Genomic DNA, 15,358 nt, shown 5'->3' with positions numbered 1-15,358 from the left:
ACTACTGGTAGCATGAGGCCCTACCTGGACCCTATAGAGGGGGTCAGTGTCACTACTGGTAGCATGAGGCCATACCTGGACCCTATAGAGGGGGTCAGTGTCACTACTGGTAGTATGAGGCCATACCTGGACCCTATAGAGGGGGTCAGTGTCACTACTGGTAGCATGAGGCCATACCTGGACCCTATAGAGGGGGTCAGTGTCACTACTGGTAGCATGAGGCCATACCTGGACCCTATAGAGGGGGTCAGTGTCACTACTGGTAGTATGAGGCCATACCTGGACCCTATAGAGGGGGTCAGTGTCACTACTGGTAGCATGAGGCCCTACCTGGACCCTATAGAGGGGGTCAGTGTCACTACTGGTAGCATGAGGCCATACCTGGACCCTATAGAGGGGGTCAGTGTGCCTACTGGTAGGATGAGGTCATACCTGGACCCTATAGAGGGGGTCAGTGTCACTACTGGTAGGATGAGGTCATACCTGGACCCTATAGAGGGGGTCAGTGTGCCTACTGGTAGGATGAGGTCATACCTGGTCCCTATAGAGGGGGTCAGTGTCACTACCAGTAGCATGAGGTCATACCTGGACCCTATAGAGGGGGTCAGTGTCACTACCGGTAGCATGAGGCCATACCTGGACCCTATAGAGGGGATCAGTGTCACTACTGGTAGGATGAGGTCATACCTGGACCCTATAGAGGGGGTCAGTGTCACTACTGGTAGCATGAGGCCATACCTGGACCCTATAGAGGGGATCAGTGTCACTACTGGTAGGATGAGGTCATACCTGGACCCTATAGAGGGGGTCAGTGTCACTACTGGTAGCATGAGGCCATACCTGGACCCTATAGAGGGGGTCAGTGTCACTACTGGTAGCATGAGGCCATACCTGGTCCCTATAGAGGGGGTCAGTGTGCCTACTGGTAGCATGAGGCTATACCTGGACCCTATAGAGGGGGTCAGTGTCACTACTGGTAGCATGAGGCCATACCTGGTCCCTATAGAGGGGGTCAGTGTGCCTACTGGTAGCATGAGGCTATACCTGGTCCCTATAGAGGGGGTCAGTGTCACTACCGGTAGCATGAGGCCATACCTGGACCCTATAGAGGGGGTCAGTGTGCCTATTGGTAGTATGAGGCCATACCTGGACCCTATAGAGGGGGTCAGTGTCACTTCTGGTAGCATGAGGCCATACCTGGACCCTATAGAGGGGGTCAGTGTCACTACTGGTAGTATGAGGCCATACCTGGACCCTATAGAGGGGGTCAGTGTCACTACTGGTAGCATGAGGCCCTACCTGGACCCTATAGAGGGGGTCAGTGTCACTACTGGTAGCATGAGGCCATACCTGGACCCTATAGAGGGGGTCAGTGTCACTACTGGTAGTATGAGGCCATACCTGGACCCTATAGAGGGGGTCAGTGTCACTACTGGTAGCATGAGGCCATACCTGGACCCTATAGAGGGGGTCAGTGTCACTACTGGTAGCATGAGGCCATACCTGGACCCTATAGAGGGGGTCAGTGTCACTACTGGTAGTATGAGGCCATACCTGGACCCTATAGAGGGGGTCAGTGTCACTACTGGTAGCATGAGGCCCTACCTGGACCCTATAGAGGGGGTCAGTGTCACTACTGGTAGCATGAGGCCATACCTGGACCCTATAGAGGGGGTCAGTGTGCCTACTGATAGGATGAGGTCATACCTGGACCCTATAGAGGGGGTCAGTGTCACTACTGGTAGGATGAGGTCATACCTGGACCCTATAGAGGGGGTCATTGTCACTACTGGTAGCATGAGGCCATACCTGGACCCTATAGAGGGGGTCAGTGTGCCTACTGGTAGGATGAGGTCATACCTGGTCCCTATAGAGGGGGTCAGTGTCACTACCAGTAGCATGAGGTCATACCTGGACCCTATAGAGGGGGTCAGTGTCACTACCGGTAGCATGAGGCCATACCTGGACCCTATAGAGGGGATCAGTGTCACTACTGGTAGGATGAGGTCATACCTGGACCCTATAGAGGGGGTCAGTGTCACTACTGGTAGCATGAGGCCATACCTGGACCCTATAGAGGGGATCAGTGTCACTACTGGTAGGATGAGGTCATACCTGGACCCTATAGAGGGGGTCAGTGTCACTACTGGTAGCATGAGGCCATACCTGGACCCTATAGAGGGGGTCAGTGTCACTACTGGTAGCATGAGGCCATACCTGGTCCCTATAGAGGGGGTCAGTGTGCCTACTGGTAGCATGAGGCTATACCTGGACCCTATAGAGGGGGTCAGTGTCACTACTGGTAGCATGAGGCCATACCTGGTCCCTATAGAGGGGGTCAGTGTGCCTACTGGTAGCATGAGGCTATACCTGGTCCCTATAGAGGGGGTCAGTGTCACTACCGGTAGCATGAGGCCATACCTGGACCCTATAGAGGGGGTCAGTGTGCCTATTGGTAGCATGAGGCCATACCTGGACCCTATAGAGGGGGTCAGTGTCACTACTGGTAGCATGAGGCCATACCTGGACCCTATAGAGGGGGTCAGTGTGCCTACTGGTAGCATGAGGCTATACCTGGACCCTATAGAGGGGGTCAGTGTCACTACTGGTAGGATGAGGCCATACCTGGTCCCTATAGAGGGGGTCAGTGTCACTACTGGTAGCATGAGGCCATACCTGGACCCTATAGAGGGGGTCAGTGTCACTACTGGTAGCATGAGGCCATACCTGGACCCTATAGAGGGGGTCAGTGTCACTACTGGTAGCATGAGGCCATACCTGGACCCTATGGAGGGGGTCAGTGTCACTACTGGTAGTATGAGGCCATACCTGGGCCCTATGGAGGGGGTCAGTGTCACTTCTGGTAGCATGAGGCCATACCTGGACCCTATAGAGGTTGCACAGGCAGTCCAACTCCTCCGGGATGGCACATCAATACGTCCCATTGCCAGAAGGTTTGCTGTGTCTCCCAGCACAGTCTCAGGAGCATGGAGGAGATTCCAGGAGACCGGCAGTTACTCTAGGAGAGCTGGACAGGGCTGTAGAAGGTCCTTAACCCATCAGCAGGACCGGTATCTGCTCCTTTGTGCAAGGAGGAACGGGATGAGCACTGCCAGAGCCCTACAAAATGACCTCCAGCAGGCCACTGGTGTGAATGTCTCTGACCAAACAATCAGAAACAGACTTCATGAGGGTGGCCTGAGGGCCCGATGCCCTATAGTGGTCCCTGTGCTCACTGCCTGGCACTGTGGAGCTCTATTGACATTTGCCATTGAACACCAGAATTGGGAGGTCCACCACTGGCACCCTGTGCTTTTCACAGATGAGAGGAGGTTCACCCTGAGCACATGTGACAGACGTGAAAGGGTCTGGAGAAGCCGTGGAGAACGTTATGCTGCCTGTAACATCGTTCAGTATGACCGGTTTGGTGGTGGTCAGTGATGGTCTGGGGAGACAAATCCATGGAGGGACGCACAGACCTCTACAGGCTGGACAATGGCACCCTGACTGCCATTAGGTATTGGGATGAAATCCTTGGACCCATTGTCAGACCCTACGCTTGTGCAGTGGGTCCTGGGTTCCTCCTGGTGCACAACAATGCCCAGCCTCATGTGGTGAGAATATGCAGCTAATTCCTGGAGGATGAAGGAATTGATACCATTGAATGGCCCCCACGCTCGCCTGATCTAAATCCAATAGAACACCTCTGGGACATTATGTTTCGGTCCATCCGACACCGCCAGGTTGCACCTCAGTCTGTTCAGGAGCTCAGTGATATCCTGGTCCAGATCTGGGAGGAAATACCCCAGGACACCATTTGTCGTCTCGTAAGGAGCATTCCCCAACATTGTCAGGCATGCATACAAGCACATGGGGGCCATACACACTACTGAGGACCATTCTGAGGTCCTGCAATGACATTTCACCAAAATGGACTCCCCTGCTACATCATTTTTCACTTTGATTTTCGGGGTGTCTTTGAATTCAGCCCTCTGTAGGGAGATAATTTTCATTTCCATCAAATGATGTGACATCCTTTCCTTCCTAACACATTACCCAGTCAATACCAGTATAGATCCTAACACATTACCCAGTCCATACCAGTATAGATCCTAACACATTACCCAGTCCATACCAGTATAGATCCTAACTTATTACCCAGTCCATACCAGTATAGATCCTAACACATTACCCAGTCCATACCAGTATAGATCCTAACACATTACCCAGTCCATACCAGTATAGATCCTAACACATCACCCAGTCTATACCAGTATAGATCCTAACACATTACCCAGTCCATACCAGTATAGATCCTAACTTATTACCCAGTCCATACCAGTATAGATCCTAACACATTACCCAGTCCATACTAGTTACCAGTATAGATCCTAACACATTACCCAATCCATACCAATATAGATCCTAACACATTACCCAGTCTATACCAGTATAGATCCCAAAACATTACCCAGTCCATACCAGTATAGATCCCAACACATCACCCAGTCTATACCAGTATAGATGCTAACACATTACCCAGTCCATACCAGTATAGATCCAAACTTATTACCCAGTCCATACCAGTATAGATCCTAACACATTACCCAGTCCATACCAGTATAGATCCTAACACATTACCCAGTCCATACCAGTATAGATCCTAACACATTACCCAGTCCATACCAGTATAGATCCCAACACATTACCCAGTCCATACCGGTATAGATCCTAACACATTACCCAGTCCATACCAGTATAGATCCTAACACATTACCCAGTCCATACCAGTATAGATCCCAACACATTACCCAGTCCATACCGGTATAGATCCTATTACATTACCCAGTCCATACCAGTTTAGATCTTAACACATTACCCAGTCCATACCAGTATAGATCCTAACACACTACCCAGTCCACACCAGTATAGATCCTATTACATTAGCCAGTCCATACCAGTATAGATCCTAATACATTACCCAGTCCATACCAGAATAGATCCTAACACATTACCCAGTCCATACCAGAATAGATCCTAACACATTACCCAGTCCATACCAGTATAGATCCTAACACATTACCCAGTCCATACCAGAATAGATCCTAACACATTACCCAGTCCATACCAGTATAGATCCTAACACATTACCCAGTTCATACCAGTATAGATCCTAACACATTTACCAGTCCACACCAGTATAGATCCTAACACATTACCCAGTCCATACCAGTATAGATATCCAGCATGAGATTTTTTCCCCATTGAGATCTGATGTGTTTTCAAAGTGTTCCTTTACATTTTTTTTTAAGTGTACATTTGTTTTTTTTTTTAAAGCAGTGGCCCTAGAGAATAAATTGGTAGGTTTTGCAATTTTTTATGTCACAGGCTATTTGCGCAGCGTTTTTTTTGGGGGGAAAAAATATACTTCTTTTAAATTTTATTGCAAAAAAAAAAAAAAATGCACCGCATAACCCAAATGTTTGGTAAAATACAAAAAATATGATGTTATGTCAAGTAAATAGACACCAAACATGTCCCGCTTTAAAACTGTGCACGCCCCAAACTCCTCCCACAAAGTTGGGGGCATGAAATTGCCCAAAATGTCTTGGTATGCTGACGTCTTAAGAGTTCCCTTCACTGGAACTAAGGGGTCAAACCCAACCCCTGAAAAATAACCCCACACCGTAATCCCCCCCTCCACCAAATGATTTGGACCAGTGCACAAAGCAAGGTCAATAAAGACATGGATGAGCGAGTTTGGGGTGGAGGAACTTGACTGTCCTGACCTCAACCCCATAGAACACCTTTGGGATGAATTTGAGTGCTGACTGTGAGCCAGGCCTTCTGACCCAACAACCGTGCCTGACCTTATAAATGCGCTTCTGGAAGAATGGTGAAACAGTCCCATAGGCACTTCTAAACCTTGTGGACGGCCTTCCCAGAAGAGTTGAAGCTGTTATAGCTGCAAAGGGCGGAGCCAACTCAATAGTGAACCCTACGGACTAAGACTGGGATGCCACCAAAGTTCATGTGCGTGTACTTTCCAAAACTAACTCCTATGGCGGGAGCCGTGACCCACCTAAAAACGGTAAGGACAAACTAAAGCTGAGTAGGGGATACCTCCCAACAGGGTAGTTGCAAAAACAGTCGGCCAGACACCAAGGAGTAGGGTGTCAAAGACATCGATTCAGGCGCCATTTCCACACCACACTATATGGAGAAGGTTTGTGGAAGGGTAGCAGAGGATCTCAAGGTAAGATAGACAAGTCCAGCCAGGCAACGACACTTTCAAGGGTGGTAAAGAAGTGTGCTTGACCCGTAATCTTGCAGCATGGCGTAGGGCAAGGCATAATCACCCAACTTCTGCTTAGCAAATTGGAATTGGGCCCAAAGCTTCAGAGTCATCTGGAAACAAGGAGACCGCAGCATCGTTGATATGCAGGCTATCTTCAGCTCTACCAGCCTGCAGTGCCACATCCCTGTCCCAATAACTCAACAGACAGATGACAATGGGGTGAGGAGGGTTACCTGGCAGAAGTGGTCTACCCGGGACCCTGTGAGCAGCCCGTTCAATGATGAAACATGTGAAGAAGCAGTCCCTGACAAACTCCTGTATCAGCCAGCTGTCCAGAAATGCTGCAGGGTCAGAGCATTTACCCTTTTTCAGGCAGGACCACCAAGCGCAGGTTTTTCCAGCGAAGCCGGTTTTCCAAGTAATCCGCTTTTTTCTCCAGGGATTGAAGCTTGTTAGTGCAGGACGCTAATTTGGGAGTGAAGGGGATTAACTGTGTCCTCCGGGTCACTGATACGTTTCTCAGTGTCAGTAACCCTCTCAGTTATCTTGTGCATATAGTGGCATAGTATAGAAAAGTCTTCTTCTTTCCCCATCAGATCATTATGGTTCACCTTGATGGTGGCTAGAACCTCCAACAGTGTACAGTGCCTTGAAGCCCTCCACTTTCCCCATTAGATCAGTATGGTTCACCTTGATAGTGGCTAGAATCTCTGACAGTGTACAGAGCCTTGAAGTCCTCAACTTTCCCCATCAGATCTGTATGGTTCACCTTGATGGTGGCTAGAACCTCCAACAGTGTACAGTTCCTTAAAGCCCTTCACCTTCCCCATTAGATCAGTATGGTTCACCTTGATAGTGGCTAGAACCTCAAACACTGTACAGTGCCTTGAAGTCCTCAACTTTCCCCATTAGATCAGTATGGTTCACCTTGACGGTGGCTAGAACCTCCGACAGCGTACAGTGCCTTGAAGTCCTCCACTTTCCCCATCAGATCAGTATGGTTCACCTTGATAGTGGCTAGAACCTCCAACAGTGTACGGTGCCATGAAGTCCTCAACTTTCCCAGCAGATCAGTATGGTTCAACTTGATGGTGGCTAGAATCTCCGACAGTATAAAGTGCCTTAATGTCCTCCACTGTTCCCAGGAGATCAGTATGGTTCACCTTGACGGTGGCTAGAACCTCAGACAGCGTACAGTGCCTTGAAGTCCTCCACTTTCCCCAGCAGATCAGTATGGTTCACCTTGATGGTAGCTAGAAGCTCCGACAGTGTACAGTGCCTTGAAGTCCTCCGCTTTCTCTATCAGATCAGTATGGTTCACCTTGATGGTGGCTAGAACCTCCGACAGTATAAAGTGCCTTAACGTGCTCGACTTTCCCCAGCAGATCAGTATGGTTCACCTTGACGGTGGCTAGAACCTCCGACAGCGTACAGTGCCTTGAAGTCCTCCACTTTCCCCATCAGATCAGTATGGTTCACCTTGATAGTGGCTAGAACCTCCAACAGTGTACGGTGCCATGAAGTCCTCAACTTTCCCAGCAGATCAGTATGGTTCAACTTGATGGTGGCTAGAATCTCCGACAGTATAAAGTGCCTTAATGTCCTCCACTGTTCCCAGATCAGTATGGTTCACCTTGACGGTGGCTAGAACCTCAGACAGCGTACAGTGCCTTGAAGTCCTCCACTTTCCCCAGCAGATCAGTATGGTTCACCTTGATGGTAGCTAGAAGCTCCGACAGTGTACGGTGCCTTGAAGTCCTCCGCTTTCTCTATCAGATCAGTATGGTTCACCTTGATGGTGGCTAGAACCTCCGACAGTATAAAGTGCCTTAACGTGCTCGACTTTCCCCAGCAGATCAGTATGGTTCACCTTGACGGTGGCTAGAACCTCAGACAGTGTACAGTGCCTTGAAGTCCTCCGCTTTCTCCATCAGATCAGCCCCCCTGAGTCAATACTTTGTAGAAACCCCTTTCCCGGCAATTACAGCTGCAAGTCTTTTTGGGGATGTCTCTACCAGCTTTGCACATCTAGAGAGGACATTTCTGCCCATTCTTCTTTGCAGAATATCTCAAGCTCTGTCAGATTGGATGGAGAGCATCTATGATCAGCAATTTTCAAGTCTTGCCACAGATTCTCAATGGGATTTAGGTCTGGACTGTCATTCTAACACATGAATATGCTTTGATGTAAACCATTCCATTGTAGCTCTGGCTGGATGTTTCGGGTCGTTTTCCTGCTGGAAGGTGAACCTCCGCCCCAGTCTCAAGTCTTTTGCAGACTCTAACAGGTTTTCTTCTAAGATTGCCCTGTATTTGGCTCCATCCACCTTCCCATCAACTCTGACCAGCTTCCCTGTCCCTGCTGAAGAAAAGCATCCCCACAACATGATGCTGCCACCACCATGTTTCACAGTGGGGATGGTGTGTTCAGGGTGATGTGCAGTGTTAGTTTTCCGCCACACGTAGCATTTTGCTTTTAGGCCAAAAAGTTCAATTGTTATCTGATCTGACCAGAGCACCTTCTTCCACATGTTTGCTGTGTCCCCCACATGGCTTCTCCCAAACTGCAAACAGGACTTCTTATGGCTTTCTTCCACCAATGGCTTTCTTCTTCTCACTCTTCCATTAAGGGCAGATTTGTGGAGCGCACGACAAATAGTTGTCCTGAGGAGCCAATAAGTTATTGTGTTTACAAGAAGCATGCTGATAGGAGGAGAGAGCAGAGTGACAGAGAGACAAGCTCATCACTGCACTGCTTCTCCTTTCACTGTCCAGTCACAAGTTGGGGGCTTGTCCGGGATGACCTAAAGAGTCAGTTATTTTCAGCTGGCTCAAGCAGTGTGAATACAGATCACAGGGTCCTAAAGCAAAAAGTGACAGTTATTTTCAAAAGGGGCCCAAAGCAACAGGTGACAGTAATTTTCAGCTGGGTCCAGCAGCGTGAATACAGATTATGGGTTACCAAAGCAAAAAGTGACAGTTATTTTCAGCTGGGTCCAGCACCGTGAATACAGATTATGGGTTACCAAAGCAAAGAGTGACAGTTATTTTCAGTTGGGTCCAGCAGCGTGAATACAGATTATGGGTTACCAAAGCAAAAAGTGACAGTTATTTTAAGCTGGGTACAAGGCAGGTCAGATCTGCAACTGGTCATTTTTCCAGCAATAGAAGATGACAAATTCCGCCAGCTGTGGGCATTCGGCAATCTAGAGACGCCCCTTATCTGTTGAATTGAACATAAATGAATACATTTTTTTTTTTTAGAACGTAACATTTTTCCTGGTTCTTGATTACTTTGCTTCTCTCATTTTATAAAAAATCCTCAAAAAGCCTCCCCCTGTGGCAGCTTCAATGCGTTGCGGCACCCCCCGTCCTGCACGGCAGCCCCCGGCCTGGGTTAGGCTGTCAGAGGATGAGTACTCTCTATATAGTATAATGAGAGGTATTATAGATACAAAAGCTTCCTCCGTCTCTCTGGGTTACCTATAGTGTGATAATTATACAACTCTTCAGATGCTGCATATCAAAGAGCGATTTAGTCCCCAAAAGACCAGGTGCAACAAGGACGTCCACGCCGAACCGCATAATATACACCCCCCCCCCCCCCCCCCTGTCCAATGTTTGATGGTGCCTGCTTCAAGACGACTTTGTGGAAACCTTTTAAGAAGCAGAAGCTTCTGTCTTCCATCCAGAGTCCCCGCCCACTTTCTTCCTTCTGTCCGTCATCTGGGAACCCCAGTCTGTGATGAAGGGATGGATTCCTGGACACGCCCACTAAGGGCTCCTGACCAACCAAAAGCCTGAAAAACATCAGACATTTCTCACAGCCACCAATCAGATGAGATCACGGCTTAGACGTAGGACTGTGATTGGCAATTTAATTTTCCTTGGAAAGAAACCACAGCCTGAGTAGAAAAGCCGCCCCCTGCTGCAGAGAAGGAGCCTTGCTCTGTGTGTGGAAGCAGTAGACTCTCTGCATAGGTCTGCATGGAAAAATCAGCAGAGAGTGATTGGAGAGCTCTGGGTATGGCTTTGCAGGGAGGGAGGCGTGTCAGACCTCTGCAGAGAGGCCACTGCTTCCACAAAAAGTGTGGAGAAAGCCTAGAAAAGCCCACCCCTTGCCAGCATACTGCAGAGAAGACCCTTGCTCTGTGTGTGGAAGCAGTGGACTCTCTGCATAGGTCTGCATGGAACTGAAACTCTGCAGTCGGCAGAGAGTGAGAGCTTTAGGCTGCATTTACACCCGACCGCTTTTCAAGTGTTTTTGTGTGCGTTTTTATGTACAATTACGGGTTGGGGTTAGGATTAGGGGGTTAGGGTTATTATTTATTTATTTTTGTTAGGGTTAGAGTGTTAATAATAATACTACTACTGCTACTACTATTACTAATAATAACTGAATACAAAAATGTAAAATGAATACACAAATAAATAAAAATAATCATGAATAAATATGATAAATTAATACTATGTAATAATAAGATTAAAAATAAATACAAAAATAATAAATAACTAAATACTCTAAAAAAATATATGTATGTATATATATATATATATATATATTTTATTATCATTAATAATAATAATTTATTTTTGTGTTCAGGTTTGGATGTTTATTATTACCTTGTATTATTATTATTAATAATAATACTAATAATTCATTTATATTTTTAGGGTTAGGGGTTAAGTATTATGTATTTATTTATTATTATATATTATTAATTTATTTATTTATCATTTATTTGTGAGGATTTTTAGATATTTGAAAATGTATTTTACAAAAATAATCATAAATAAAATACAATAAATGAATAATATATAATAATAAGTAAAAAATTAACCTTAACCCCTTATCCTAATGATGCACACAAAAAATGTTTCTTAATATTTGCAGATATTTTTATTTTTTACATTTTACATTTATTTGTTCATATATTATATATATATATATATATATATATATATATATATATATATATATATAAAATTACACAAAACGCAGAAATGCGTTAAAAAAAAAAGAATTTATTATTTAGGATGATTTTTCATTTATTTATTCATATCTTACCATTTTTTTTTGGAAAATGTTTTCATTTTGAGCAAAAAATCCCACAAAAACGCACAAATGTATTATTTATAATGATTTTTCATTATTTGTGTATTTATTTTACATTCATTTTTTTCATTTTTTCATTTGAGCAAAAAACTGTACAAAACCGCACAAATTCGCTCAAAAAAAAAAGAATTGATTATTTATGATGATTTTTCTTTTTTTGTGTATTTATTTTACATTTGTAAGTCCATATATTATTACTATATATATATATATATATATATATATATATATATATATATATATATATCTTTAGATATATTCATATATATATATATATATATATATATATCTTACATTTTTTCATTTGAGCAGAAAATCGTGCAAAAATGATTTGTCCATATAGTATTACTATATATATATATATATATATATATATATATATTTTTTTTTTTTTTTTTTTTTTTTAATTTTAACAGAAAATCGTGCAAAAACGCAAAAAATGTTTTATTTATGATGATTTTTAGTTATTTGTGCATTTATTTTAAATGTATTTGTTCATATATTATTAATATATATATTTTTACATTTTTTCATTTGAGCAGAAAATCGTGCAAAAACACACACAAAAAAAATATTTTTTTATTTATTTATGATTTTTTGTTCATATATTATTACTATATATATATATATATATATATATATATATTTTTTTTTTTACAATTTTTTCATTTTGAGCAAAGAATCGTGAAAATCTTGCGTTTTCCATTCATTTCTATGGGAATAAAAATGCACCAATAGTGCGCGAATCTGTCCAATTCGAGCGACGAATACTGCTCCAGAAATTTTCTGAGCTTCAGGTGGTTTGGAGTGGAGATTTGAACCGTCTCCATAGAGAATTATTAATTTTATTATTTTTTTCTCCTCCAGTGTTCTGGAGCCCCCAGCTATGAAACGCTGAGGTGTAATTGGGACCCCACTGATTGGAGAGCTCTAGGATTGGCAGGTCAGACCTCTTGCAGAGAGGCCGCTGCTTCTGCAAATTTTGGAGAAATTTTATAATTATTGCAAAAATAAAAATATAATAAATACATTTAAAAAAAAAAAATTTGCCTAGTAATAAATTGTGGAAATTGGAGGTCCTCCGCCTCTACCCGCCTGATTTGTGTCCAGAGGAGTCTTAGGACCCTTGCAGGAGGTTAGGCGGGATAGAAAAGCCATCTGAAGGTGGAAGGTTCCTTTAAGGAGTTTGCAGCCACTCAGGCGCAAGTATTGGGGTCATGTGACTCCGGTACGGGTGCAGCGCCGGGGCCCCGCTCCAAGCCAAACATGGCTGAGATCACGGCTGGGCCGCTGTCACTCAGAGGACCTTCCTGGTTCCTCCTCGCAGTCCTCACATTCCAGAACACGGGGTGTGGCGAGGACCAGGAAGAGACAGGAAATATACACACACGTGTCACCCTTCCTAGACAGAGGAGGTTGGGGACACGCTACTGCCGGGACGCTCTGTTCTTATGATGGAAGATGTCAGAACAAGGAAGGTTCAATTCTAACATTCCAGGATAAAGAACAACATTTCAAAAAAGTGACAGTTATTTGAAGCTGGGTCCAGGGGCATTAATACAGATCATGGGTCCTATAGTAAAAAATAAATAAATAAATAAAAATAAAAAAGTGACAGTTAAATTTAGCTGGGTCCAGGGGCATAAATACATATCATGTGGTCCCATAGTAAATAAAAAGAAAAAAAAAAGTGACAGTTATATTTAGCTGGGTCCAGGAGCATAACTACAGAACATGGGGCCCCATAGTAAAAAATAAATAAATAAATAAAAAATAAAAAGTGACAGTTATATTTAGCTGGGTCCAGAGGCATAAATACAGATCATGGGGTCCCTTAGTTAAAATAATAATAATAATAATAATAATAATAATAATAATAATAAAGTGACAGTTATATTTAGCTGGGTCCAGGGACATAAATACAAATCATGGGGTCCCATAGTAAAAATAAATAAATAAATAAAAAATAAAAAGTGACAGTTATATTTAGCTGGGTCCAGGGGCATAAATACAGATCATGGGGTCCCATAGTAAAAAAAAAAAAAAAAAAAGTGACAGTTATATTTAGCTGGGTACAGGAGCATAACTACAGAACATGGGGTCCCATAGTTAAAAAAAAAAAAAGTGACAGTTGTTATTAGCTGGGTCCAGGGGCATAAATACATATCATGGGGTCCCATAGTTAAAAAAAAAAAAGTGACAGTTATATTCCACTGGGATCATAGGTGTAAATACAAATCATGGGGTCCCATAGTAAAATAAATAAATAAATAAATAAATAAATAAAAAATAAAAAGTGACAGTTATATTTAGCTGGGTACAGGAGCATAACTACAGAACATGGGGTCCCATAGTTAAAAAAAAAAAAAGTGACAGTTGTTATTAGCTGGGTCCAGGGGCATAAATACATATCATGGGGTCCCATAGTTAAAAAAAAAAAAAAAAAAGTGACAGTTGTTAGCTGGGTCCAGGGGCATAAATACATATCATGGGGTCCCATAGTTAAAAAAAAAAAAAAAAGTGACAGTTATATTCCACTGGGATCATAGGTGTAAATACAAATCATGGGGTCCCATAGTAAAAAATAAATAAATAAAAAATAAAAAGTGACAGTTATATTTAGCTGGGTCCAGGGGCATAAATACAGATCATGGAGTCCCATAGTTAAAACAAATAAATAAAAGTGACAGTTTTTTTTCCAGCTGGGTCCAGGGGCATAAATACAGATCATGGGGTCCCATAGTAAAAAAAAAAAAAAAAAAAGTGAGTTATATTTAGCTGGGCCCAGGGGCATAAATACAAATCATGGGGTCCCACAGTAAAAAATACATAAATAAATAAATAAAAAATAAAAAGTGACAGTTATATTTAGCTAGGTCCAGGGGCATACATACAGATCATGGGGTCCCTTAGTTTAAAAAAAAAAAAGTGACAGTTTTTTACAGCTGGGTCCAGGGGCATAAATACAGATCATGGGGTCCCATAGTAAAAAAAATAATAATAATAATAATAAAGTGACAGTTATATTTAGCTGGGTCCAGGGACATAAATAAAAATCATGGGGTCCCATAGTAAAAATAAATAAATAAAAAATAAAAAGTGACAGTTATATTTAGCTGGGTCCAGGGGCATAAATACAGATAATGGGGTCCCATAGTAAAAAAAAAAAAAAAAAGTGACAGTTATATTTAGCTGGGTACAGGAGCATAACTACAGAACATGGGGTCCCATAGTTAAAAAAAAAAAAAAAAAGTGACAGTTGTTATTAGCTGGGTCCAGGGGCATAAATACAGATCATGGGGTCCCATAGTTAAAAAAAAAAAGTGACAGTTATATTCCACTGGGATCATAGGTGTAAATACAGATCATGGTTCCCAATAGTAAAAAAGTGACAGTTATTTTGGGTGCATAAATTCAGATCATGAGGTTCCATAGCAAAAAAAAAAAAAAAAAGTGACAGTTATTTTAAGTTGGGTCCAAGGGCATAAATACAAAACATGGGGTTCAATAGTTTAAACAAAAAGTGACAGTTATATTCAGCTGAGACCAGAGGTGTAAATAAAGGTCATGGGACCCCATAGCAAAAATAAAGTGACAGTTATTTTCGACTGGGTCCAGAGGCGTAACTACAGGTGTGGAAGTCTCATAGAAAATAAAGTTGGGGGTTCTAGTTACCTGATTTCCTAAGTAATAAAAACCTGACAGGGTTTTTCCCCCCCTCCTCATTTCACCCAAAACGTTCGATACATTATAATGGGGTGTATAGAGCGACTTTGTATCCTTAGTGAGAAGATTGTATATTGCGGAATTCCTGAGTTATGTCTGATGGAGAGGAAGCCAAGAGGGTCACCGAAAAGGAACGGCGACACAATAACAGTCCCCGAGGGACCCCTGACAGCCTGTTCCTGAGAAAATGAGAATTCTCTGGAAGTCATTTATTTACT

Source organism: Pelophylax lessonae (genome assembly GCF_965119305.1).
Source record: "Pelophylax lessonae genome assembly, chromosome: 13".
Taxonomy (NCBI): domain Eukaryota; kingdom Metazoa; phylum Chordata; class Amphibia; order Anura; family Ranidae; genus Pelophylax; species Pelophylax lessonae.
The sequence above is the reverse complement of the archived record's forward strand: the minus strand, read 5'-3'. Positions refer to the sequence as shown.